General features: G+C 41.0%; 1 protein-coding gene across 5 annotated transcripts in view; it reads left to right on the forward strand.

Moving 5' to 3' along the window:
* The window catches only part of RASGRP2 (RAS guanyl releasing protein 2), a 104,366-nt gene extending 89,496 nt beyond the window's left edge, over positions 1-14,870 (forward strand). For 3 of the 5 annotated variants that reach the window (XR_012679534.1, XM_075188774.1, XM_075188773.1), the window contains one exon: positions 14,618-14,870. The gene's annotated coding sequence lies outside the window, so the exon portion shown is untranslated. Of the gene's footprint in view, positions 1-6,278; positions 6,568-14,617 lie in introns of all 5 variants that reach the window. The other 2 variants (XR_012679532.1, XR_012679533.1) reach the window with 2 other exon arrangements.
* Positions 14,871-25,326: the final 10,456 nt, after the last annotated feature.

Genomic DNA, 25,326 nt, shown 5'->3' on the forward strand with positions numbered 1-25,326 from the left:
GTCCCTTTCCTCTTTGGGGGTAGAATGCACCCTAGACTTAAATAGAAAGTTTTAAAAAGATGTTATCGTCATCATCTTCAGTTTCATCCTCACCCTCATCAGTGTGTACGTCATCATCACAGACTATCAATTCATCGCCGCTTGAATCCGCCATTAGAGAACAGTCAGTGCTTAAATGTCTTGAATGGTAAAGGTCTTCCTCGTGGAAAATGTAGTTCATTTTTATAAACATCATTTTCTCAACATTTTTGGGAAGTAACCGTCTACGGCGATCACTGACTAAGTTCCCTGCTGTGCTGAACACTCGTTCAGAGTACACACTTGAGGGTGGGCAGCTTAAGTATTGCAAAGCAAGTTTGTACATGGGTTTCCAAATTGCCTGCTTTTCTTTCCAGTAAGGAAAGGGACTGTCTGACATTTCCATATCAATTACCTCTTGAAAATAATCCTTCACCATCCTTTGCATGTTAATACTCAGTTTTGGATGAAGTTATGGGCAAGGTCACACATTTTTTTGAAAAATCCTTCAAACCAGCCCAGATGTTAAACTGTTCTGGTCTGCCCTCTACGTCTTCCCTGCTTTTTTTTTTGAAAATATTTTTTTTTACGAGCAGCAGCTGCTTGAGAAATTGAAGGAGGACATGTCGTCAAGTCAAGGTCCAGTTCAGCGGACAACTTGCTGAGCAATAGCTCCTTGCAAAAGTTCACATCTCATTCATTTTGAAGCAAAGACCTTGGATCAAGCACAGTGGCCAAAACGTACTGATCCGAGTTCAAGATCTTAATAACTCGAGGATCATTGTGAAGCAAATTAAGTACTTGATAGACAAGGCCAACATTCTTTGCGGAATTGCTTGCTTTCATCTCCTTCAGTTTCTCAAGCTGCTTTTCCAATAGTCTAATTAAAGGAATGCCTTGGCTCAAACTAGCAGAATCTGCACTTACTTCACATGTTACAACTTCAAATGGTTTCAGCACCTTGCACAGCACTGAAAGGATTCCCCACTGTGCAAGAGTGAAATACATGCCCCCTCCTTTCCCAATGTCATGGCTTGTGCAATACGCTTGGATGTCTTTGCGCTGTTCTTCCATCCTCTGAAGCATGTACAGCGTGGAATTCCACCTAGTTACCACCTCTTGCTTAAGTTGGTGGCAGGGCAAGTTAAACTGCTCTTGGAGCTGCTGTAATCTCCTACATGCTGTGGCCGAATGCCTGAAATGGACTGATATTCTACGGGCCACCGAAAGCATCTCCTGCACCTCACGGTTATTTCGTAGAAAGCTCTGCACCACCAAGTTGATGGTGTGAGCAAAACAGGGAATGTGATGGAAATCACCTAGCTGTAATGCTAGCACTATATTGTTGGCTTTATCAGAAATGACATATCCTGGGGAGAGTCCAAGTGGTATAAGCCATGTATCAATCACATCCCTCAGTTTGCGTAACAAATTGTCAGCTGTATGCCTGTTAGTGAAGCCAGTGATACAAAGAGTGGCCTGCCTGTGACAAATGTTACGTAATGGTGTACATGCTGCTGCTGTTCCTGCTGGTGAAGGTGAATGACCAACCCAGTGGGCTGTCACAGTCATATAGTCTTTGGTTTGACCACTTCCACTTGTCTACATATCTGTGGTTAAGTGGACAGTGGGCAGAATGGCATTTTTAAGCGCAAACTCTACATTTGTACACACTTTTTGGTATAGTTGTGGAATAGCTTTACGGGAAAAATGGTGTCGCAATGGAATTCTGTAACGCATACACAAAACCTCAATTAACTGTGAAAAACCAGCTGCGTTTATTGTGGATATTGGACGCAGATCTAACACTAACATGGTAGCCATGGCGTCTGTGATTCGCTTGGGGACTGGGTGACTGCTGTCATATTTGCTTCCCCAAGCAAATGATCGTTTCGCAGTTAATTGTTGAAATGTAGGACTGCTCTTTTTCTTGGCAGTCCTCTGGGCTGACGATTCACCCCCAGCAGCAGCAACAGCAGCAGCAGTGGAACTAACACTTTCTTCAGAGGAATCAAAAATAATGCAGGAGTCATCCAGCCATAATAAGTGGGATGCCGGGCTAACTCCGAGCGCTACTGAGGATATTGATAAGGATGGTGTGATGGGTGTATTTTGTAGCTGTCGGGATGTTGGTGCTTGTAATTTTTTTGGAAGAACTTTCAGCTTTTCCCAACACTTTGCCATGAACTCTCGTCAAATTGCGTTACATAGACGAGGTTCCAAGATGGTTAAGGTCCCTCCCTCGAGTGACTGTGGCTTGACATACACTACAAATGGCTATACAATTGTTGTCTGGATTGGGGTAGAAATAATTCCACACATAAGAGGTGGATTTTTTTGTTTTATGGTCAGACATGACAATGGCCTTTTCCTTGTCACGTGCTAGAACTGCTGCCACTGGTGCAGCACTTACACAAGCAACCGCATCCTCATCAACATCCTCATTAGCGCCCTCATCATCTACACAAATCTCCCCCTCATCCTCTTCTAATTCCAAAGTGGCATCCTCAATTTGTGTATCACCGGCTACACTTGGGCTGTTCAGGCACACATCAGCAGAACTGCTGAAAGGGCCCCTCTTTATGGGTACACTAACAGAATGCTCACGATTAGACATCCCACTGTTGGATGGACTCTCCACAGGGATTGGTGTCATTTCTGATTCAGAGCAAACATTATCCTCTAATGCCTTACTGTTATCTTGCAGCTCGGCTTTGACGCGTAACAGTAGTTGTGCAACACTTGTAGGCTCGGTAACATTTTTGGATCTGCCACTAATAGAGAAAGGCAAAGGCCTCATTTTCTCTTTGCCACTGCATGTGTAGAATGGCATGTTGGCATTTTTTTTTTTTATCGGCAGTTAACTTTTCCTCAGTTACACTTCTTTTTTGCTTCAACACGGTAAATTTTTTTTTGGTGTGTGTTTTTTTGCCTGATTTCAAAAGACTATGTTGTTTGACATCGCCTTTCCCAGATGACGTACTGGGACACTACCATCAGGACTGGTGCCAGCACCTGGTTGCTGATTCTGCTCATATGTGGACTGCTTTGAATCCATTATAATGAGGCCAAAGCACTTGTAGTGCTACAAATTGTTTTAGATACTGCTGACAAATATGACTTTTGACAGCCAGAAAAATTACAGTAAAACACTGGGTAATATGGGACTCCCCAAAAGCACTTGTAGTGCTAAAAATAGTTTTTTATACTGCTGAGAAATATTACTTTTGACAGCCAAAAAAATTACAGTAAAACACAGGAATATGGGACACCCCAAAAGCACTTGTAGTGCTAAAATTTGTTTTTTATACTGCTGACAAATATGACTTTTGACAGCCAGAAAAATTACAGTAAAACACTGGGGAATATGGGACACCCCAAAAGCACTTTTAGTGCTAAAATTTGTTTTTTATACTGCTGAGAAATATTACTATTGACAGCCAGAAAAATTACAGTAAAACACTGGGGAATATGGGACACCCCAAAAGCACTTGTAGTGCTAAAAATTGTTTTTATACTGTTGACAAATATGACTTTTGACAGCCAGAAAAACTACTGCAAAAAAATGGGGAACACATCAAAAGCATTTGGAGTGCTAAATATTTTTTTTTATACTGCTAAAAAATATGACTTTTGACAGCCAAAAAATTGAATGCAAAAGAATGGGGAATAAGGGACACCCCAAAAGCACTTGGAGTGCCAGAAATTTTTTAAAAAACCCTCCTCTATCCTCCTCTTACTGCTGTAACAATTGGTATTAAGATTAGAATTGTATTGAATAGAAACAATAATGTGTCCAATTACTGCTCTGTCCCTGCACTGATATAGCATGTGACCTAACCCTGCTCTCTCCCTCTGTCAAATGCCGATGGATTGCTGTGGAGGCTGGTATTTATGCTTTTCAAATCTCACGAGAACCGAGCTCAGAAATAGGAATACGTCATGATGACGTTTTTCATCGATTTCAATTCCGAATGGGCGGGAGAGAACCGAGCGTGCTCGGCTCAGTACTCGGATAGGCTAAATTCGGATGAATTCGGATTTAGGGGAACCGAGCCGGCCCATCTCTATTATTAACCTCAATAACACTAATTTCAAGTAATTTGCAGTTAATTTTGACCACCGCACAGGTTATAATTTTATTTTCATACACTTTCAAACAAAGACTGCAGCAGTTCTTGCCAGTGATAAGAGGAAGGCCATTGTCATGAATGGGCATAAGACCAAAATATCCACCTCTTATGTGTGGAATTATTTTTACTCAAATCCTGACAACAGTTGTCTAGCCATTTGTAGCATTGTTAAGCCACAGTCAATAGAGGTAGGGACCTTAACCATCTAGGAAGCTCATCCATGTTACGCCATTTGAAGCGAGTTCATGGAAAGCTTTTGTGAAAATCAGAAACTTATGCTAAAAAATAACAACAAGCAGTCCAGTATCAGCTACCTCCCTTCTCTCAGCTAGATCTCGGCATCTGCAATCTACACCCCCAACACCTTCATCATCAACATCCTCACAAGTGAGCAGAGTTAGTCCTGCATCCAAGTTTCTAAGGCGAGATGACTCCTCCCCTATCCAGGACTCCTCAGAAGAATCCTTGACCGTTAGACACACTGCTGCTGCTGCTTCTTGGTCTGCTTCTGGGATCTTCACCCCAGAAGCAGACCAAGAATAAGACTACTAGTAGTTTAAAACAATTGACTGTTAAACAATCCTTTGCAAGAGGAAGCAAGTATGAAAGCTGTCACCCAGTTGCAAAGCGGATCACAGTTGCCATTGCGTCTATACTAATATTATATCTGCGTCCAATATCCACTATTAATGCAGCTGGTTTTAGAAAGTTATTTGAAGTCTTCTGTCCCCGTTACCAAATTCCATTGCGATACCATTTTACTAGAAAAGCTATTCCTCACCTCTACCAGAAGGTTTGTAAAAATGTAATTATTGGGCTACAAAATGCCATTCAATCCACTGTACACTTAATCACATATATGTGGACAAGCGGAACTGGGCAGATTAAAGATTATATGATTTTGACAGCCCACTGGGTTGGGGATTCACTTTCACCAGCATGGACAGCAGCAGCATGTACGAAAGAATGTCACATTTTTCAGAAGCAGGCTACTCTGTGTATCATCTGCTTCACTAAGAGGCATATCATTATTATTATTATTATTATTATCGTAGATTTGTAAGGCACCACAGTGCTCCACAGCGCCGTACAGTAGGGAAGACAAGGACATACATAAAACAAGACATAGGTAAAACAAGAACAGACAAGGTGGACAAAATGAGTGGAGACATGAAAACAAAGTGTATGGAGGACCCTGCACATTAGAGAGCTTACATTCTAAAGGGAAGAGGGCACAGGTGAAACAAGAGGAGCGAGTGTGGCTCAGAGTGAAGATTGGAATAGTTGTGAGGGTGCATTAGTGTAAATAGTGTTATCAAGGATAAGGTCACCTCTAAAAAAAGAGATGGGTTTTCAAAGAGCATCTAAAGATTTGAAGGCTGTGGGAAAGTCTGATTGAGCGTGGTAGGGAATTCCATAAGTGGGGAGCAGCATGGAAGAAGTCTTGAAGGCTGGTGTGAGAGGTGGTTATCAGAGACGAGACAAGGCACAGGTCAGAGGTAATACCATTGACAACAACTAAGGGATGTCATTGCAACATGGCTTATCCTGAGGATATGTAATTTCTGATAATGCCACCAATAATTTTAGAGCATTACAGCTGGGGGAATTCCATCACATTTCCTGTTTTGCTCACACAATCAACTTGGTGGTACAAAACTTTTTTTAAAAACATTACAATGACATGCAGGAGATGCTGTCTGTGTCCCGAAATATTTAGGGTCATTTTCAGGATTCTGCAACAGCATGTAGGAAAATGCAGCAGCTGCAAGAAGAATAGAATTTAGGGGGGACGTTCTTTAGTCCAGTGCAGTGGAGAATACTTTCCGTGTTGTGCAAGGTGCTGAAACCACTCAAAGTAGTCAACTATGAAGAGAGTGCAGACATTGTTAGCTTGAGTCAAGTGATTCCGCTAATTAGACTTTTTGAAAAGCAGCAAGAGAAATAGAAGGTGGAAATGAAACAAAGCAATTCCGCTTATTATGTTGGACTTAGATTAAGTACTTTATTTGGTTCGCCAGGATCCAAGAGTTATTAACATCTTGAAATCGGATCATTACATTTTGGCAACTGTGCTTTATCCTAGGTTTAAGAGCTATGTCTTTTCTTTCTTTCCAACCGCCCCAGATCTCAAGAGATGCAATGAGCTCCTGGTCATCAAGCTGACAGTTCAAGTGGTACATGACACAATGAAGTTTCCTCCTTCAGTTTGTCTGAAAATTGCTGCTAGGAAAAAACGCAGCTTTCCCAGAGCACCAGTGGTGATGCAGATGAGTCAGCACAACATTTTGACATTTGGTCTGGTCTAAAAGAATTGCCCAAAACATTGTGACAGCTCTTCCGTATAATGAACTACAAATTCCTTAAGAAAGTCCATTACCGGCAATTACATCAAAGTAAACAGACTTCTGTGATGGTGAATTCCAGTGGGGATGAAATAGTATTGTTTGAGGATCATGTACACAATATGATGACAGTGTAGACTGCTGGTGCTGAGATCTAGTTGAGAGAAGGGAGCTAGCTGATCCTGGTATGCTTGGTAATATTTTGGGTAGAATGGCAATTTTTTTTGTTTTTCTACAGTAAACTTTCACCTTTATTAGAGAGGTGTTCTTTTCTTTACAAAGGTAACATAGTAGTATAGTTGATGAGGTTGAAAAAAGACACCAGTCCATTAAGTTCAACCGCCAATCTGTTTCAATTGTGAAAATCCCCCCAGACCTAATATTGCAGTCCTAATTTTACCCTATATCCACTACTATCCTTCATTTTAATTGATGGTCGTATCCCTGGATACACTTTTCCAATAAAAATTTGTCTAACCCTTTCTTGAACATATCTATTGAATCTGCCATCACAACCGTTCCTGGCAGTGAATTCCATATCTTGACTGCCCTTACTGTAAAGAACCCCTTCCTTTGCTGGTTGTGAAATTTCCTCTCCTGTAACCTTAGGGGGTGACCGCGTGTCCTGTGTATAGTTCTTGGGGTAAAAAGTTCCCATGAAAGTTCCCTGTATTGACCCTTAATGTATTTGTACATAGTAATCATATCTCCTCTTGACGCATCTTTTCTAAAATAAACATGCCTAAACTGGCAAATCTTTCCTCATAACTTAATGACTTAATACCTTTAATCAATTTTGTCGCCCGTCTCTGAACCCTTTCTAGTTCCAAATTATCTTTTTTATAGAGTGGTGCCCGCAACTGTATTGCATATTCAAGATGAGGTCTTACCAACAATTTATACAGTGGCAAAATTGTACTGTCTTCCCTTGCATCTATGCCCCTTTTTATGTATGCCAATACTTTATTTGCCCTTGCAGCTGCTGCTTGGTATTGAGCACTATTGCAAAGTCTACTGTCTACGAGCACTCCCAAATCCTTTTCCATTATAGATTCTCCTAAAATAATTCCATTTAATTTATAGATTGCTTTCTTGTTTTTGATCCCTAAATGCATAACGTTACATTTATCTATGTTAAACCTCATATTCCATTTGGCTGCCCATTCCTCCAGTCTATTTAGTCCCTCTGTAGAGAAGCTACATCTTTCTCTGATTTTATTACCTTACAGAGTTTAGTATCATCTGCAAAAATACTTCTAAACCATCACCAAGTCATTAATAAATATATTAAAAAGGAATGGCCCCAGCACGGAATCTTGAGGTACTCCACTTAAAACTTTTGACCAATTAGAAAATGTTCCATTTATCACAACTCTCTGTTCCCTATTCTTTAACCAGTTTTCAATCCAAATACAAATGTTTCCTAGACCCTGTTCCCTTATTTTTTAAACCAACCTCTTGTGTGGCACTGTATCAAAGGCCTTTGCAAAATCTAAGTAGACCACATATACTGTGCTGCCCTGGTCTAAATTACCACTTACTTCCTCATATAAACTAATTACATTAGTTTGACATGACCTATCCCTCACAAATCCATACTGATTCCCACTAATAATCTTATTGCACACCAAGTAATCCTGAATACTATCCCTTAATATATCTTCCAGTAGTTTCCCCAATATTGATGTCAGGATTACAGGTCTATAATTCCCTGGTTGTGATCTTGTCTCCTTTTTAAACAAAGACACCACATTTGCTGTTCGCCAATCCCTCGGTATTGAGCCTGATGAGATTGAATCTATGAAATTAAGAATAGCGGTCTAGTTATTTCTGAGTTTAGCTCCATAAGAACCCTTGGGTGTATGCCATCTGGACCTGAAGCTTTATTCATCTTAATATTCTTCATTCGCCTTTGGACTTCTTTCTCTGTCAACCAAGTATTAATTAATGGTATGGTTTAATTTCCATTTTAATGTATTATTCCTACCATTTGTTCCTCTCTAGTAAATACTGAAGATAAGAAAGTGTTTAATACCTCTGCTTTTTCCTTAGTATCATTTATCAATTCACCCATTTCACTTCTTAGGGGTCCCATATTATCTTTTTAATCCTTTTGCCATTTATATACTTAAAAACTTTTTGGGGTTTGTCTTACTTTCTTTTGCAACTTGTTTTTTATTTTCTAATATAGCCCATCTAATTTTCTTTTTGCATGTTTTATTACATTCCTTTTACCTATGGAAGGACTCCTCAGACCCTTCAGTCTTAAACAATTTAAATGCATGCTTCTTCCTTTGCATTTCTTCCCTTACCTTTTTATTTAGCGACATTGGTTTAGACTTATTTCTTTTACATTTATTTCCCATAGAAATTAACTTATACGTGTATGTTTCCAACAACATTTTAAAGATAGCCCACTTTTCTTACGTATTTTTTCCTTCTAAAACTTTGGCCCAGTCTATGCACTTTATAGACTCCTTTAGCATATTAAAATTTGCCTTTCTAAAGTTTAACATCCCAGTTGATCCCTTATACCGTTGCTTATGGAAACTAATTGCAAATGAGACCATATTATGATCACTGTTTCCCAAGGTTTTACTTCATATTTGATATTACGTCTACATTATTTGTTATTACTAGGTCCAGTATAGTTCGGTTCCTAGTTGGTTCCTCTACTAATTCCGACATGTAATGGTCTTTTAGCGTGCTCAGAAACCTATTTCTCGTAGCTGTACCACAGGTCTCAGTACTCCAATCAATGTCCCGAATATTACAATCCCCCATAATTAATATTTGACCTAGTTGTGTAGCCTTTTCAATTTGCTGTAGAAGTTGGGCCTCCTCAATCATACTAATATCTGGCGGTTTATAACATATCCCTGTCAGCAACTTCTCTGAACTTTTTCCTCCGCTGGATATTTCCACCCACAATGCCTCGATATTATCACCAATATTCTCGTAAATAACTTCCTGAATACTTGGTTTTAACACTCGCTTAATATAAAGACATACTCCTCCTCCCCTTTTATTTACCCAAGTTTAGCCTTCCAAGTTGACTGCCCAGTCATGTGTGTCATCCCATCAGGTCTCCGCAATACCTATAACATCATACTGCTCATTCATTGCTACTAGTTCTAACTCCCCCATTTTACCTGTCAGGCTTCTTGCATTTGCAAGCATACCCTTAAGTCTATTGCCTCCCTTAGGTATTTATTTTTGCTTTAAAAAGGGCCTCTCCTTATCGGCTATGCTTCCCTTTCCCCCTCTCCACCCCCTTGACTCTTGTTACATTCCTCCTTACTACTCTCAATGTTTATCCCATAAATACTTGCTTGCCCCTCCCCCCAAAGCCTAGTTTAAAATCTCCTCCAACCTTCTAACCATCCTCTCCCCTAGCACAGCAGCCCCCTCCTCATTCAGGTGCAATCCATCTCGACAATAAAGATGGCAACTGACCGAGAAATCAGTCCAGTGCTCTAAGAATCCAAAGCCCTCCTTCCTACAGCAATCTTTTAGCCAAGCATTAACCTCCCTAATCTCCCGCTGCCTCCCTGGACTAGCGCGTGGCACAGGTAGTATTTCCAAAAATACTACCTTGGATGTCCTTGCATTAAGTTTGCGACCTATGTCCCTGAAATTATTCTTTAGGACACCCCTTCTTCCTCTAACTCGATCATTGGTGCCAACATGCACCAAAACCGCCGGGTCATTCCCAGCCCCTCCCAACAATCTATCCACCCGATCCGCAATATGCCGAGCCCGAGCACCCGGTAGACAACGCACTGTTCGGCATGCATGGTCCCAGTAACAGATTGCCCTATCTACCTTCCTAATAATTGAATCCCCTACCACCACAATCTGCCTGGGTCCCTGAGTAAACTTGGTCTCCTCTATGCTGGAGAGATCGTTCCCCTGGTTGCGATAGGAAGAAGTCTCACCCAACTCTACCAATTCTGAACTGCCTTCCAATCTGGCAAAACTTCTAGGATTGCTTAGCTCAGAACTGGCCTGCCTCTTCCTCCCTCTGCTACCCCTAGCAACTGTTACCCAGATGCCTACCTGTGTGTCCTCCTCTGTCTCTGCTCCACACTGCTCAACTAACGCATCAATGGTGAGCTGTAATCTCTGCTCCAGGTTGGCAATCTCTCTCAATGTTGCAATGGTCTGCTTTAGATCAGTCACCTGGGCTTCCAAAGAGACCAATTGCTCACAGAGGTATAAACCTTGGAACAATTGCTCCAAGTGTGCATACATATGACAAGATATGCATTGAGTGAGATCATCAAGCCTGCTACCCAGGGCCGGATCAAGGGAAGGAAGGCCCCTGGGCTAAGGGTACTGTGAGGCCCCCCCCTCCCTGTGAGTTTACCTCCTTCTGTTGTTCCACTCCCTGTAGCAATTACATGACATGCAGTAATCTCCTTACTGAGGAGATCTTGTGAATGTGAGACTATAACTCATAGTCTCACTGTCACAAGATCTCCTCAGTAAGGAGATTACTGTGCGCCACGTAAGCCCTACAGTGAGAGCAGGCAGCTAACAGCATAACATTTGCTGTTAGCTGCCTGCCATTCTCCTTGAACAGGTGACAGCCGGAGCCGGGGGAAGGGACACCCCTGACCTGGTAAATGGCTGCCCGAGGCCCCTTGGCTGTAGCCCCTTTAGCTCTTTTGTTAATCCGGGATTAGTAAAATCATGATTGAGATTGGAGAGTGACAAGAACAATGCCACCCTTCCTGTTTCTGTATGAGCTATGGCACAGTAGAATGTCACTGGAGACTTTTAAGAACACTGGCAGCCCTATTATTACAATTTGTGTTTCAGCACTGAACCCTGTCACCTCTCCTGTTTCTGAGTGAGCTATGGTACAGTAAAATGTAACTGCAGATTTAAGCCAAGACTGCCAGCCCTATTATTTCTATTTCAGCAATGATAATTAGCAATGGAGCAATGGAGCTCTCCTCTTTGTGTGTTTCCTATATAAAACAGTTCAATGTGACTGCAGATTTAGAAAACCAAGCCTGCCAGACATATTAATTCTATTTTAGCAATGACAATTAGCAATGGAGCAATGAAGCTTTCCTGAATGTCTCTGGAGACTTTGAAGAACACTGCTACCCCTCCTCTTTCTTTTCTACCTATGACGCTGCCCAACTGTTCTAGAGACTGCCAGGAACTGTGCTACCCCTTCCTTGTCCCTTTGTGAAATGGCGCTGGATCGCTGTGGAGGGAAGTACTTATACAATCCAAGACTCGCAAGATCTGATGACGTAACGATTACTTTTTGCCTCGTTTTCAATTCCGAGGGCGCGGGAAAGTGCTGAGCCGGCTCGGTACTCGGATCTGCTAAGTTCGGGTGTGTTTGGTTCTCGGGTAACCGAGCCTGAGCATCTCTAATATGTATACAGAATTATGTAGTTGAGAGGTAGGTTTTATGTAATGCATATTGAATGTCATATACATAGCACAAAACTACAATGCACAGTGCAAAATCAGCTTTGGTCGGCTATACACCTCGATTTGCAGGAGTGCACCTTGAAGTGCACTATTTGTATAGGATTTTGGAGCAAGATAGCAGTGTTTGCTGAACACATGGGAGAAGTTGAGCGGAGGAACAGCGTTTACAGTAAAGTTTGGAGTGGGTGTAGTGCTATTCCTAGTTTTGCAGAGCAGTGCAAAAAGAAGCATTCTTTTTGAGAACCCATATTATTGGAATGAGATAAATACCATATACTTAGCTCTCTTCTCTGTATTTGCTTAATCTTTATTATGTTTATTCTGATTACCGTATTTTCCGGCGTATAAGACGACTTTTTTGACCTGAAAAACATGCCTCCAAGTGGGGGGGTCGTCTTATACGCCGGGTGCCAAACTCAGGGGTCTCAGGGGTGCCGCGGGCCAGCCATAAAAAAACCAAACAGAAACACTTACCAATCCGCGCGGCGCCGGGACCCAGCATCCTCCTCTCTCACGCAGCCTGTCATATCAGTGACAGGCTGTGTGAGAGAGGAGGATGCTGGGTCCCGGCGCCGCGTGGATTGGTAAGTGTTTCTGTTTTTTTTTTTTTTATGGCTGGGGCGCGGCAGAGGGGGCAAAGTGAGAGAGGGAGAGAGGGACAGATGAGAGTGACAGGAGGGGGACAGAGGAGAGTGACAGCAGAAGGTAAGTGTTATTAGTATGTGTTATGTTATGTTTGTTTTATGTTATGTCATGTCAATGCAGAGTGTGTGATCAGCATATATGAGTGTGTGTGTGTGTGATCAGCATATATGAGTGTGTGTGTGTGTGGGGGCCAGTGACTTCATGCAGTGTGTGTGTGGGGGCCAGTGACTTAATGCAGTGTGTGTGGGGGCCAGTGACTTCATGCAGTGTGTGTGGGGGCCAGTGATTTAATACAGTGTGTGTGGGGGCCAGTGATTTAATACAGTGTGTGTGTGGCAGGTGTGCGGAAGAGGGGGTAGTCTTATACGGCGAGTATATAACAAACTCTATAATTTTGAGTGGAAATGTTGGGGGTCGTCTTATATGCCCAGTCATCTTATACGCCGGCAAATACGGTATGTGTTTTAACACTATCAGTGTAAAGTGCTTTGAGTCTTGTTAGGAGAAAAGCAATATATAAGCAAAATGATTATTATAATTATATTATTATTAAATTACTATTAAAGCTACATGTGGTACTTCCACACAGGCATCTATGGAAGTCATCCAAGAAGCAGAAATGGTTCATGTGGCTTCTTAGCAGCATGATCTGTTTTTGCATCAGACAGCAAACCACTTGTACATTCAGACAGAGCAGACTTTGTTGTAGCACTAGATTCACAATGCTCCTCATGATTCACCAATTTGGTAAGTCAATGGGTGCCATTTACAGTTAGGAGTAAATTTAGCTTCAAGGTGCAATATTGTGCTGAAGAGGAAGTCTGGCAAATTTAAAATGTGCAGACAGATTTAGTTTTGGAAGAGAGATACGGCTTAGGTCATCTCTAAATATCAGTGTTAAAATAAAGCTGTCCGGTAATTATCTGCGACATGCAAAAGAAAACAAAAGCAGACAGTAGTTTCTCATGCTAAAATTGCATATTTTATGCATACTTATGTATACATTTATGTATACTTTTTCATTTAAATGTAGCTCTGATATTTTCTATTAAGGTGATGTACATAATGTGCACTGAAGTCAACTGCATCAGCTTGAATCAATGGTTACTTGTCCTCATTCAGTTTCCAATATGCATTAAATACATAATACACAAGAGAAAAACACAGCAGACAGAGCAATTGACCTGTGTGACAGAGCCTCCTGACTGAGGATTTCACCTATTTTCAGCTATTTAGAAAACTAGACTGTTAAAGGAAAACTATAGCGAAAAAAAAAGTAGCTGGGATACACTCTTTTTCTATTCACACAATAAAATTGCTTTAAGCTACACACAAACTTTTATGGCTGATTGCAATTATCATTTGTTCATACTTGGCACGCAAGCTAGGAAGATCTTATGCAATTTTTTTCATTCACATTTTGTTAAAGTATAGAAACCATAAATATATTTGTAAACGTTGCGAATTGCAGCATATTATAATACAACATTTTTCAGTTACTTTAACTAGTATTTTATGTTTCGTAGTCTTTTAAGCCTTTGAATACTTTTAACAAATTTCACTACCACACAGATATGTTTACTTAAATCCGATTATCAAAAGATGATAAGTAAGTTTCCCCACTATGAGCCTGAGGCTTTAAAGCAAAAAAAAGGAGTACATTTGCACCTTGGCAAAGCCATGTTGCATTGGAAGGGGAGGTAAATTTAATATGTGTGGACAGATTTATAGTTGGGGTAGGGCATGTCCTAGATCAACTTTAAATTTCAGTGTAAAAATAAAGCTATTATGTATTTGTGTGCTATATATAAAAGCAGCCAGTATTTTCCTTACATACAAAATAATAAACTAATATACACCCCTTGCATTGTAACATGGTTTGTCAAGGAGCAAACTTGCTCATTTTTTTGCCTTGCTTTCCTCAATGGCCCAATGTCTGTAGCCATGAAGCCTGTATGTACGTAATGTGACATTTTTCACAGGTTGTGAACAACTAACTGAAGTTTCTTTACTTTTCAGGTGGCCACAATTTTAAGTTGGATATTTGTCCATTTCCGGGGACATAATGAGAAGGAACTGTCTAATCACAGGCAGTCTTTTCCATATACTGATCTCTAAAAGACACCTTCACCACTCTTAAAGATGCTTTGAATTATTGTAATACAAGAGACACACAAGAGACTGTAAAGGTGTATAGAGATGACCATTTCCACAAGAGGTTGAAGTAAAAATACTGTGTGTCTCAAACCATAAAAATAAATTTACAGATCAATTTCTGTCTCGTTACTTTCTTATAGCTAGGATATAATTATGGGTCTAGAAATACATAGAGATCTCATAACAAAGATATACAGTATATATATACTACACATGAAGTCCACATACCTACAACTGACTCAAATATCCTCCCTTATTGTGCATCTATTATTTTTCATTTTTATTGTATTTCATTTTTGTTATATTGTCAGTGCTAAATAAAGCAACAACCTCAAATAGCAAAGGTTCCATTTAATGACTTAAATGAATATAGTGCTGTTTGAAAAATTAAAAGTGGCCTTACTTAACCATTGCACTTTGATTAAGGCATTTTCACTTCACTCCTAAATGTATGTACACTACATTGATCTACGCCATAAAGTCATAAAGTCTTATTATTATTAGGTACCAATTGCTAAAAAGGCAAAGCCTTTCTTCAAGGACAAAGAATCTGGTGCCCCAAACCATCACATATCAATAATCAAATACTTTTTTCTCTCTCTTCAACTGACCTAGAAGAGCATGCGGACCAGTATTAGGCTAGGTACACACTGAAGAATTTTCCGACCAACGTATTATCTCAAACGGATTGTACCTACGACTGAAAATCCGATCAGTCTGACGATTCATGCGTACACACTGACACAAATTTACCTTTATAGCTGTGCTCTTCATGTGGTCCTTCATCTGGTTCTCTTGTCTTCAGAGAATGACAGCACAAAATTAATTCATTCTTGTCACATTGCCACAGTGATTAAAACTGCCTTGTTATATCTATCCACATGAAGCTAATTCCCCGGGACATTCATTGCTAACATCAGCTGAAAAGAACATGACTCTGTAAACTCTATGGAGATAGTGAGCATGAGTGCATACACACTACATGATCGGTCGGGGATTGGCCGAAAAATATTAAACAGTACGACCAACCAAATAAGCCGACAATCGACACTTTGGAACGACTTTCGACCATTGTTTCACTATGCACATTAACCAGACTTCCGATCGAATGGCTGATTTTCCCAATTATTGGGCGAAAGCGCTCCAGTATGTACTTAGCCTTAGACACACAGTAATATACTAAACAGGGGGAACACGTGAACAAAGCACTAAATATAATCAAATGTAAGCTAGGCATGCTAGTATAATGAACTACATATTTAAATGCATTAATCCATTCCCTGAACAAGTAGAATAAACACATCCAAAAGCTAGTTTTAACTAGGGGTGTGCACCGGGCACTTTTAGTGTTTTGGGTTTTGGGTTCTCATTAGCTTGAGGTTTTGGGTTCTGATTTGTTTTGCCAAAACACCTGGCCAAAGGTTTTGGTTCTGATTTAGGGTTTTGGGTTCTGATTTATTTTTAAAAAAGCATAAAAAGCGCTAAAATACATTATTTTGGTTTTTTTTTACACTCCTACGCTATTATTAACCTCAATAACATTCAATAACAATCATTTCCACTAATTTCCAGTCTATTCTGAACACCTCACAATATTCTTTTTAGTCCAAAACGTTGCACCGCGGTAGCTTTCTGGACTGCGTAGTGAAGTGGCCCCGGTACCCAATTTGGTACCGGGGCCACAATACCTCCTCCAACTGGTCTCAATTCCACTGCACATATGGCTGCTCCTCCATCTTCTGCAGCATATAGAGGGTGGAGTTCTAGCGTGTCAATACCTCTTGTTTTCGATCATGACAGTGCATTTTAATTATTTTTGGATTTGCCCCCAACACTGAATGTAGTTTAATGTCTGATACGCATCTATCTGGACTGCGTAGTGGAGAGGCCCCGGTACCCAATTTGGTACCGGGGCCACAATATATCACCCTCAACATGTCTGAATTCCACTGCACATATGGCTGCTTGTCACGGTGCGCTGGGATACTAGACCCCTGGCCTGCCAATACTAACACTCAGCAGAGGCGCGGAGTCCAACGCGGCAGCTGGCCTTCACCAAGAACCCCCGCAAGGCGGTATGGACTTTGCGGCAGCCGCTACGCAGGTCGCGGTCCTCTGGGAGTGGGGCAAGACCCACGGAGTTCAGCGAGTTAGGTATTGCGGATTGCAAGGATGACCGCTGGAATAGTGGTTTGCAGCGTGAGCTGAGGTGATCTGCGGTTGCAGAGATGACCGCTGGGATAGCGGTTTGCAGCGTGAGCTGAGGTGATCAGCGGTTGCAGAGATGGCCACTGGGATAGCGGTTGCAGCGTGAGCTGAGGTAATCTGCGGTTGCAAAGATGACCGCTGGGATAGCGGTTTGCAGCGTGAGCTGAGGTGATCTGCAGTTGCAGAGATGGCCGCTGGGATAGCGGTTGCAGCGTGAGCTGAGGTGATCTGCGGTTGCAGAGATGACCGCTGGGATAGCGGTTTGCAGCGTGAGCTGAGGTGATCTGCGGTTGCAGAGATGGCCGCTGGGATAGCGGTTGCAGCGTGAGCTGAGGTGATCTGCGGTTGCAGAGATGACCGCTGGGATAGCGGTTGCAGCGTGAGCTGAGGTGATCTGCGGTTGCAGAGATGACCGCTGGGATAGCGGTTTGCAGTGTGAGCTGAGGTGATCTGCAGTTGCAGAGATGGCCGCTGGGATAGCGGTTTGCAGCGTGAGCTGAGGTGATCTGCGGTTGCAGAGATGGCCGCTGGGATAGCGGTTGCAGCGTGAGCTGAGGTGATCTGCGGTTGCAGAGATGACCGCTGGGATAGCGGTTTGCAGAGATGGCCACTGGGATAGCGGTTGCAGCGTGAGCTGAGGTGATCTGCGGTTGCAGAGATGACCGCTGGGATAGCGGTTTGCAGAGATGGCCGCTGGGATAGCGGTTGCAGCGTGAGCCCGCACTGTTCGGGTGGGCTTGGATTAGCGGAATCCGGGCCCTCTCATCCTTAGTTTTAACCTCATAGTTAATATGATGCAATTGTACATAGAATTCTTAAATCTTGTGTTCCATGGTTTCTTTTTACACAGCATTGTTCAGAAAAAATGTTCTACATTTGTAGGGTCATAATAATGTATCAACTCAAGTTATATTCATATGTTCACTCTGTAACAATTTAATCATTTTTAGTTAACAAAGAAATGAATAATATAGAAGACAGTATATTTCTTTCAATATATGTCGCCATTGTAGAGGGTGCACCAAATATTAATAACTTATGATTTAAATTAATAATATTAATTCCTTCATTTTCTCCCTTCATCTATAACATCACTTGATGATGACTCATCACTTGATTGATTTCAGTGCCCCAACTTAAAAGAATTTTTTTTATCTCCGTAATCCTCTTTGTACAATATTAACAAAACAAACAAAACATATTGCAAAAATTCACTTACTGCACTAAACCTTATTGGTGAAAAAAGTCTGAGGTACATATGCACAAAATATTTTCTTCCTGCACATACCATCTAGAAAACCAGCAATTATCTACGCCTATGTAGACTTGCACGCATCCACACTTGTGTCTGCTTGTGCCTGAAGATGGATGATGGTGCCGGGAAGAGGCTTTCTAACACAGTCCGAGTACAGTAAGCGCTTGTTCGAGGCATTGCTATCCAATGCAGACCTGAATGCAGGCATAAATATATATTTTACAGCCGTGTGCATTTAAAGATAATGGTTTTTTTTTCTTTCATTTGTATGCGTGGCAGGTTATATCTGCTGTATTATCTGAAGCCTAAAGGCAAATGTGCTTTTCCCCATGAAATCAAATGTTTACAAACTTTTATTGCACTTACGACATAGTTCTGTGTATGTGGGTGTAAATTCGCCTGACATAAACGTGGTGCTTCTTGAGATGTGTCCGGCTCAGCATATGGCCCAAATACGCTATTTTTGCATGTACATTTTAGAGACATCAAATTATGTACATGTTACGTTCAAATTTGCATCAGGCCATCACTGCGCAACACAAGACTCCACCTAGACGGTCCTCCCAGCACATATCAAGGTACACTGCTACTCTCCACTCTTGGGTGATACCTCTGCAAACTAGAAAGGCACCTAGGTTTGCAGGGAGTCAGAATTAAAAAATATCACATGAAAAGTCCAGCTGCCTATCACTTTTTATTAGTTAAAACATTTTTGTGTGTTTAAAACTTTCTTTTAGGTTGAGCAAAGTGCACCTACATATGCTTCTATACTGAGGTGCAACTGGAAGGTGCAAGATGCATTTAATTAAAAGTATTGAATGAGCCCAAATCTCTGCCAACTCAAAGCTGATGTAAAAATTAAGGGTGTGCACCGGCCACTTTTAGTGTTTTGGGTTTTGGGTTCTGATTAGCTTGAGGTTTTGGGTTCTGATTTGTTTTGCCAAAACATCCGACGAAAGGTTTTGGTTCTGATTTATTTTTAAAAAAGCATAAAAAAGTGCTAAAAACCAGTTTTGTGGGGTTTTTTTTCACTCCTACGCTATTATTAACCTCAATAACATTCAATAACAATCATTTCCACTAATTTCCAGTCTATTCTGAACACCTCACAATATTGTTTTTAGGCCAAAAGGTTGCACCGAGGTAGTTTGAGCACATAATGCCAAAAAAAGAGGTACAAGATGGAATTGTTCTGGGCCACCCCTCGCGAGATTCGACGCGAGACTTGGACGACAGAGCCTCGTTTTCAATTTTTTGCCCGCCGGAAATATCCGAACAGTGCTCGGATCCCGTTCGGATCCGCACTGTTCGGGTGGGCTCGGATTAGCGGAATCCGAGCCCGCTCATATCTAGTAAAAATCAAGACCTTTGTGCAATTTCAAAGGCCTATAATCCCACGTACACATACAACACACACTCTTTTCCTGAGCTAAGGGTGCATAAAAAAAAAGATTTTTGTGCATTTACTTAATAAAGTAGGTACTATGTAAACAACTAATTATCCCCAATGTGACAGGCTCCATTTCATTGTTTGTTCATGGTCTTAGATAACTAGCCAGCCCACTTTATGACTTCTCAAAGAAGGTGTTCATCTGTTTGACAGCAGAACGAGGTTGTATGTTCTCCCAGTAATGTGTCTTGCGGCTTCTGTTTCCTCACACATTTGAAAAGACATACTTGAATCGGCTAAAGAAAAATTAGCCTTTGTGTGTATGTTCCAGAGGGTCTGATGTAAATTATTACATTTTGTCTGTAAAGCAGTGTGTAATGTGTAGCAGTTTTATACAATGACTTGCAAAATTATTCAACCCTCTAAATTGTCAGCAGATTTGTCTGTATTACAAATGACACTTGCACATATTGTTGCAGACAGTTCATAATTCATTATTTTTCTGCAAAAAATAAAAACAGAAAAATGATACTTGCATAAGTATTCAACCCCATGTAATATGGAAGCTCCCAGTTTACACAGATGAAAGCTATTGCCCTAACAATTGGCTTTCAGGTTAGACTCTATAGCAGGCTTGGCTAACCTGTGGCACTCCAGGTGTTGTGAAACTACAATTCCCAGCATGCTTTGCCAATATATATCAGCTTATTGCTGGAAGGGTTTGCTGGGACTTGTAGTTTCACAACACCTGGAGTGCCACAGGTTAGCCAAGCCGGCTAGTAACTGAATCATTGAAGTGGTCAGCTTTTATGGATGAAAGACCCACTAATACAAATAACTTTGGGCATACTGTGAATCTGAAGAAAAGTTGCGAAAATGAAGACCAAAAAAAAAAGTAAAGATACTGTTATGGCCATGCACAAGATAGGAAGAAGCTACAAATGAATATCCAAGTGCTTAGATATCCCAGTGAGCACTGTTGAATCAATCGTGATGAAATGAAAGATACATCATACCACCTAGACAAGGCCTTCCCTCAAAACACAGCATCAAAGCAAGAAGGAGACTTGTGAGGGGAGTCAAAGAGAAGCCAACTATCAATTTGAAGAAGCTATAGAGTTCAATGGCTGAGACTGAAGTAAAGATGCACCAGTCAACCATATTAAGAGCTCTGTATACAACTGGCCTGTATGAGAGGGTGGCTAGAAAGAAGCCATTACTGAAGAAAAAAACATATCAAAGTATGTCCGAATTTTGCCAGAAAACATCAGAGTGAACTAGGTAAAATATGGGTTAAGGTTTTGTGGTGGGATGAGACTTTTTGGCCCCAGTTCAAAATGCCATGTGTGGCATAAACCTAACGCTTCTCATTCCTCAACAAAAACCATTCCAACATTGAGGTATGGCGTGGCAGTCCCATGTTGTAGGGATGCTTTTCCTCAGCAGGGATGGGGCATCTTTTTGATGGACAGTTGGATAATACAGAGAGAAACTGCAAGAGAATTTGCTTCAGTCTGCTAGAAAACTAAATCTTGGGAGAAAGTTCACATTTCAGCAGGACAAAGCCAAAGCAAGACTGGCGTGGCTTAACAGCAAAAAGGTGAATGTTCTCCAACTGCCAAGTCAAAGTCCTCGATCCAAATTAAGTTGAGAATTTGTAGAACTAATTGAAAATTGCAGCGTTACTCAACCAACCTGAACAACCTGGAGTAAATCTGCAAGGAAGAATGGGCAAAAATCACTCCCAAACAGAGTGTAAACCTAGTAGAAACTTACTGCAACAGATTTAAAGGTGTTATTGCAGCAAAAAGGGGTTCTTCCAAGTACTAGTCTGCTATGGTTGAATACTTATGCAAGCAGCATTTTTAGTTTTTTTTTTTTTTTGTGTGAATCTGCAGACAAACAATGAATTATGAGTATGAAAAATTAGGTAAAGGGCCTACCGAAAAGGATTCTGAAGGCGAGCCAGTGTAAGGCACGGCAGAGACAGGAGACAGAAGAAGAGTAGCATGAAAGGAAGATAAGTCTCGCAGCCGCGTTAAGTGTTGAACGAAGGGGGGTGAAATGGGAGTGGGGGAGGCTGGTGAGAAGATGGTTACAGTAATCAAGACGGGAGATAATGAGTGCATGGATAATGGTTTTAAACATAGAGGCTTATGTAAAGTTAAATGTACGTTTGTTGCTTCCTACACTTTCAGCTTCTTATGGCTGGAGAGTCAGGGACAGGGGGTCATAGACCGAGTACAGTAAGCCGAATGAATGGCGAATTGTCCCCTCTAGCTGATAATACTTAATTAATTAGTTTGGCTGCTATGTTAAATGAAGTTGCATCTGTTATCACTAGTTAATTAATATTTACACTTGGACTGTAGCATAAAAAAAAGATTTGATTTTTAAAGGTCAAAAATGTTGCTATTTAACTTAATTTAAATTGTATTTCATTATATTTTGTTTGGTAAATGTGACTTTTGCATTTATTAATAACTATCAAGACACTATTCTCACATATGTATATGACACTTTATTACATTATTAGATTGTGCACAAATAGGATAATGTGAAAGTCATATTTACTACTAATGCTGTCCAGCCACATCTTTGCTCTTTCTCTACGTAGAGATAAGTATACACATTTGTTACTCCTGGGGGTAAATGTATCAAGGTCCGATTTTTTTCAGCATGTTAAAATCGCGGCAAGTCGCGCATGATAACCCGCGATTTTAGTCCAAAATTTCTCAAATGTATCAAGCTGCGATTTTTTACCCTGATCCTCAAAATCGCTGGTCATCTCTGGCACTTTGCTGCGATGTAAAACACTCCAGTGTCTAGCTAACTCTCCTGTGTTGTAGCAGCGTGTTGTATAAACCCATCACTGTTACACTGCATGTCATACAGCTGCCGGAGCTCTGGCAGCTTTCAAAACAGTAAAAAATAGATCAAAGTTTAAAAAAATAAAGCGTGGGGTCCCCCCTCTATTCAGTCTTAACCCTAGTGCTGCCAAACTACTGCTGGTTCCGTAAAAATCGGGGAAAAAATTTGCGTGAGGTCCCCGCTATTTTCACGGAACCAGCACTAGGCAAACCAGCCAGGGTTGGTGGCACAATAGCAGGGGGACACTCGGCAGGGGTCCCCCTGCCATAATGACAACCAACCCCAGGCTGTTCAGCGCTGGGCTAGATTCCCTAGGGAGTGGGGTCCGCTAAAAAAAATGAGCGGGCCCCCCCTCTAGGGACACCCAGCCCAGTGCTTGATAGCACTAGGGCTCCTCCTACACCCCTGGGCGGTGGGTGTAGGGTAATAACGGCTATTATAGATTAAGAAAACAAACTGACGCCATTTTGTTTTGTGAAACTACAAGTCCCAGTCAGTCCAGGTGCCATAAATCGTGTGGGCATGCTGATACTTGTATAGCTACAAGCATCAGCATACCCATGACAGCCAGGGCATGTTGGCACTTGGAGAACCACAAGTGCCAACATGCCCTGACACCAACAGCTGGCTGGGACCTGTAGTTCCACAAAACAAAATGTTTACAAAACCACAACACCCTCATTAAAACTTGTAACATTTAATAAAAATAATAAACCACAATAAAGACAGTAAACACCCTCCTTTACACCATATATTTTTTTAAAAATAAATAAATTCTCTATGCTCACCATTGAAGTTTTCTTCTTTTGTCAGTAGATTTTAAACCAAAAATGACTGTCACCAAAGTCCAAAATAAATTTGTATCCAAAGTCTGGCTTGTACAAGTCCAGAATAAATTTGTAATTCCCAAAGTCCTTGCTTGTAACGTCACCAAAGTATTTTTATCCAAAAGTCCATGCTTGAAATCTCTTCAGTTCTTCTTGGGCCCAAAGCCCCCTGTGTTGATTGATGTCTTCTTGTGTTCAGCCAGGAGGGCCCCATATTGTAAGATCCACGATTCTTTTGTTTTGATTGAAGAAAAAAAAAAACAGCTAGACCACAGCAAACAGCTTCTACTAGCTAGAAGCTCCGATACGCAATGAACGTAGTACATTGCGCTAGGTCTATTTATAGTATTATGGAATTTTCCCACAACCGTTTTGTTTTGTGGAACTACAGGTTCCAGCCAGCCATGGGTGTCAGGGCATGTTGGCACTTGTGGTTCTCCAAGTGCCAACATGCCCTGGCTACCATGGGTATGCTGGTGCTTGTAGTTATACAAGTATCAGCATGACCACACTATTTATGGCACCCGGGCTGGCTGGGACTTGTAGTTCTACAAAACAAAATGGCATCTGTTTGTAAAAATTATTGTGGTTAAAAACTATTTATTAAATCCAAAGAAATAACAACATATAATGTGAAACATCTGTGTATAACTAATAATACTGTGTCATAGTATTGTAAATAAAGAGGTGAAGTGGTAAGTGAATTAAGAAAGATAGCTGATGACACATATAATATTACTTAGTATATAAAAGTATAAGATCTGGATCAAACGACCAGAATTAAATCTTAATAACCAGCTGATATGAAACAACAAAGTGATAAAAAAAATATATTGAAAAACAAAATAAAATAAAATAAAAAATGTGTAAGGATTGATAACAACAATCAAACTAGTATGAACCATAATATTGTTATTGATTCAGATATTCTTCTATGTTATTATATGCTGTCGAAGTCAGCAAATTGGATAAAGTCATTTCAATTAAAGTCTAGCAAACTTGGTTGTCTTTGTCTGAAAAGATGCGTACGGTACGCTATGTCGTACAAGGGCACGCTACGGCGTGAAAGGGCGTACGCATCCACTACACGTGGCAGCAACAGTAATTGGTCTTTTACCATACATTTGCACAAACACGCATACTTATAAAATAGTACACATTATTGGTAGTTGCAACACATAGTCAGTTATGTCGAAATATAGTAGTATTTATATGTTATATCAGAGTTACATGCATATTAGTGAAATACACAGAACGGGTTAAAGGAATAACATCATGAGTGGTATCATAATGAACCTTGTTACATATCCTACTGTTTGGTGCGCTCTGCGAGGGAATCGCAGAGTGCATACGCAAGTTATGAATGATAGGGAATTATGAACTACTTAAGAGTAAGGAATTCTGGCGGGAAGAGCAGAGCATACCCCCTGCAGAGATGACCCCCTCCTTTGGATTCCTTAGGATGAACCAGCCAATGATTGACGACCCCTTGGACATTCCTGAGACCCGGACCAATAGATGCAAGCCATACCATCTTCATTGTATTACTGTACTTGATTGTGTATATAAGCAGCAGCTTGTGATCCAGAGTGCAGACTTCTTGTCCCCAGACTTCAGGATTGAATGACTGCACTGGATCCAGAGCGCCTGCGTTAAGTAACGGCTGTATTTACTATTACATCGCTTGAGCATATTTTTTTTCAACTTATTGCGAATAAATATTTGTGCGTTGGAAACACAAATCGAGGTTCGACAATCGTTATTGGTTAGCGACAATACGCACATTACAATTTGGGGGCTCGTGAGCTTTGGAGGTTTCGTTGCCGATGATACGCAAGACCAACGGATTTCGGTTCCTCAACAAAGGGTGGAGACGCGTCATAAACGGGTAAGAACGCATGGTGTTCAAAACCTGAATTTTACTCTGTGTTGCGAAACCGAATGTCCGTTTTGCATTATCTAGGGCACGCTAACTAGAACCTAGGGACAAAAGAGAAAACTGTTTCTTTTTTCTGTCATT

The sequence above is a fragment of the Mixophyes fleayi genome, chromosome 10 (assembly GCF_038048845.1).
Source record: "Mixophyes fleayi isolate aMixFle1 chromosome 10, aMixFle1.hap1, whole genome shotgun sequence".
Taxonomy (NCBI): Eukaryota; Metazoa; Chordata; class Amphibia; order Anura; family Limnodynastidae; genus Mixophyes; species Mixophyes fleayi.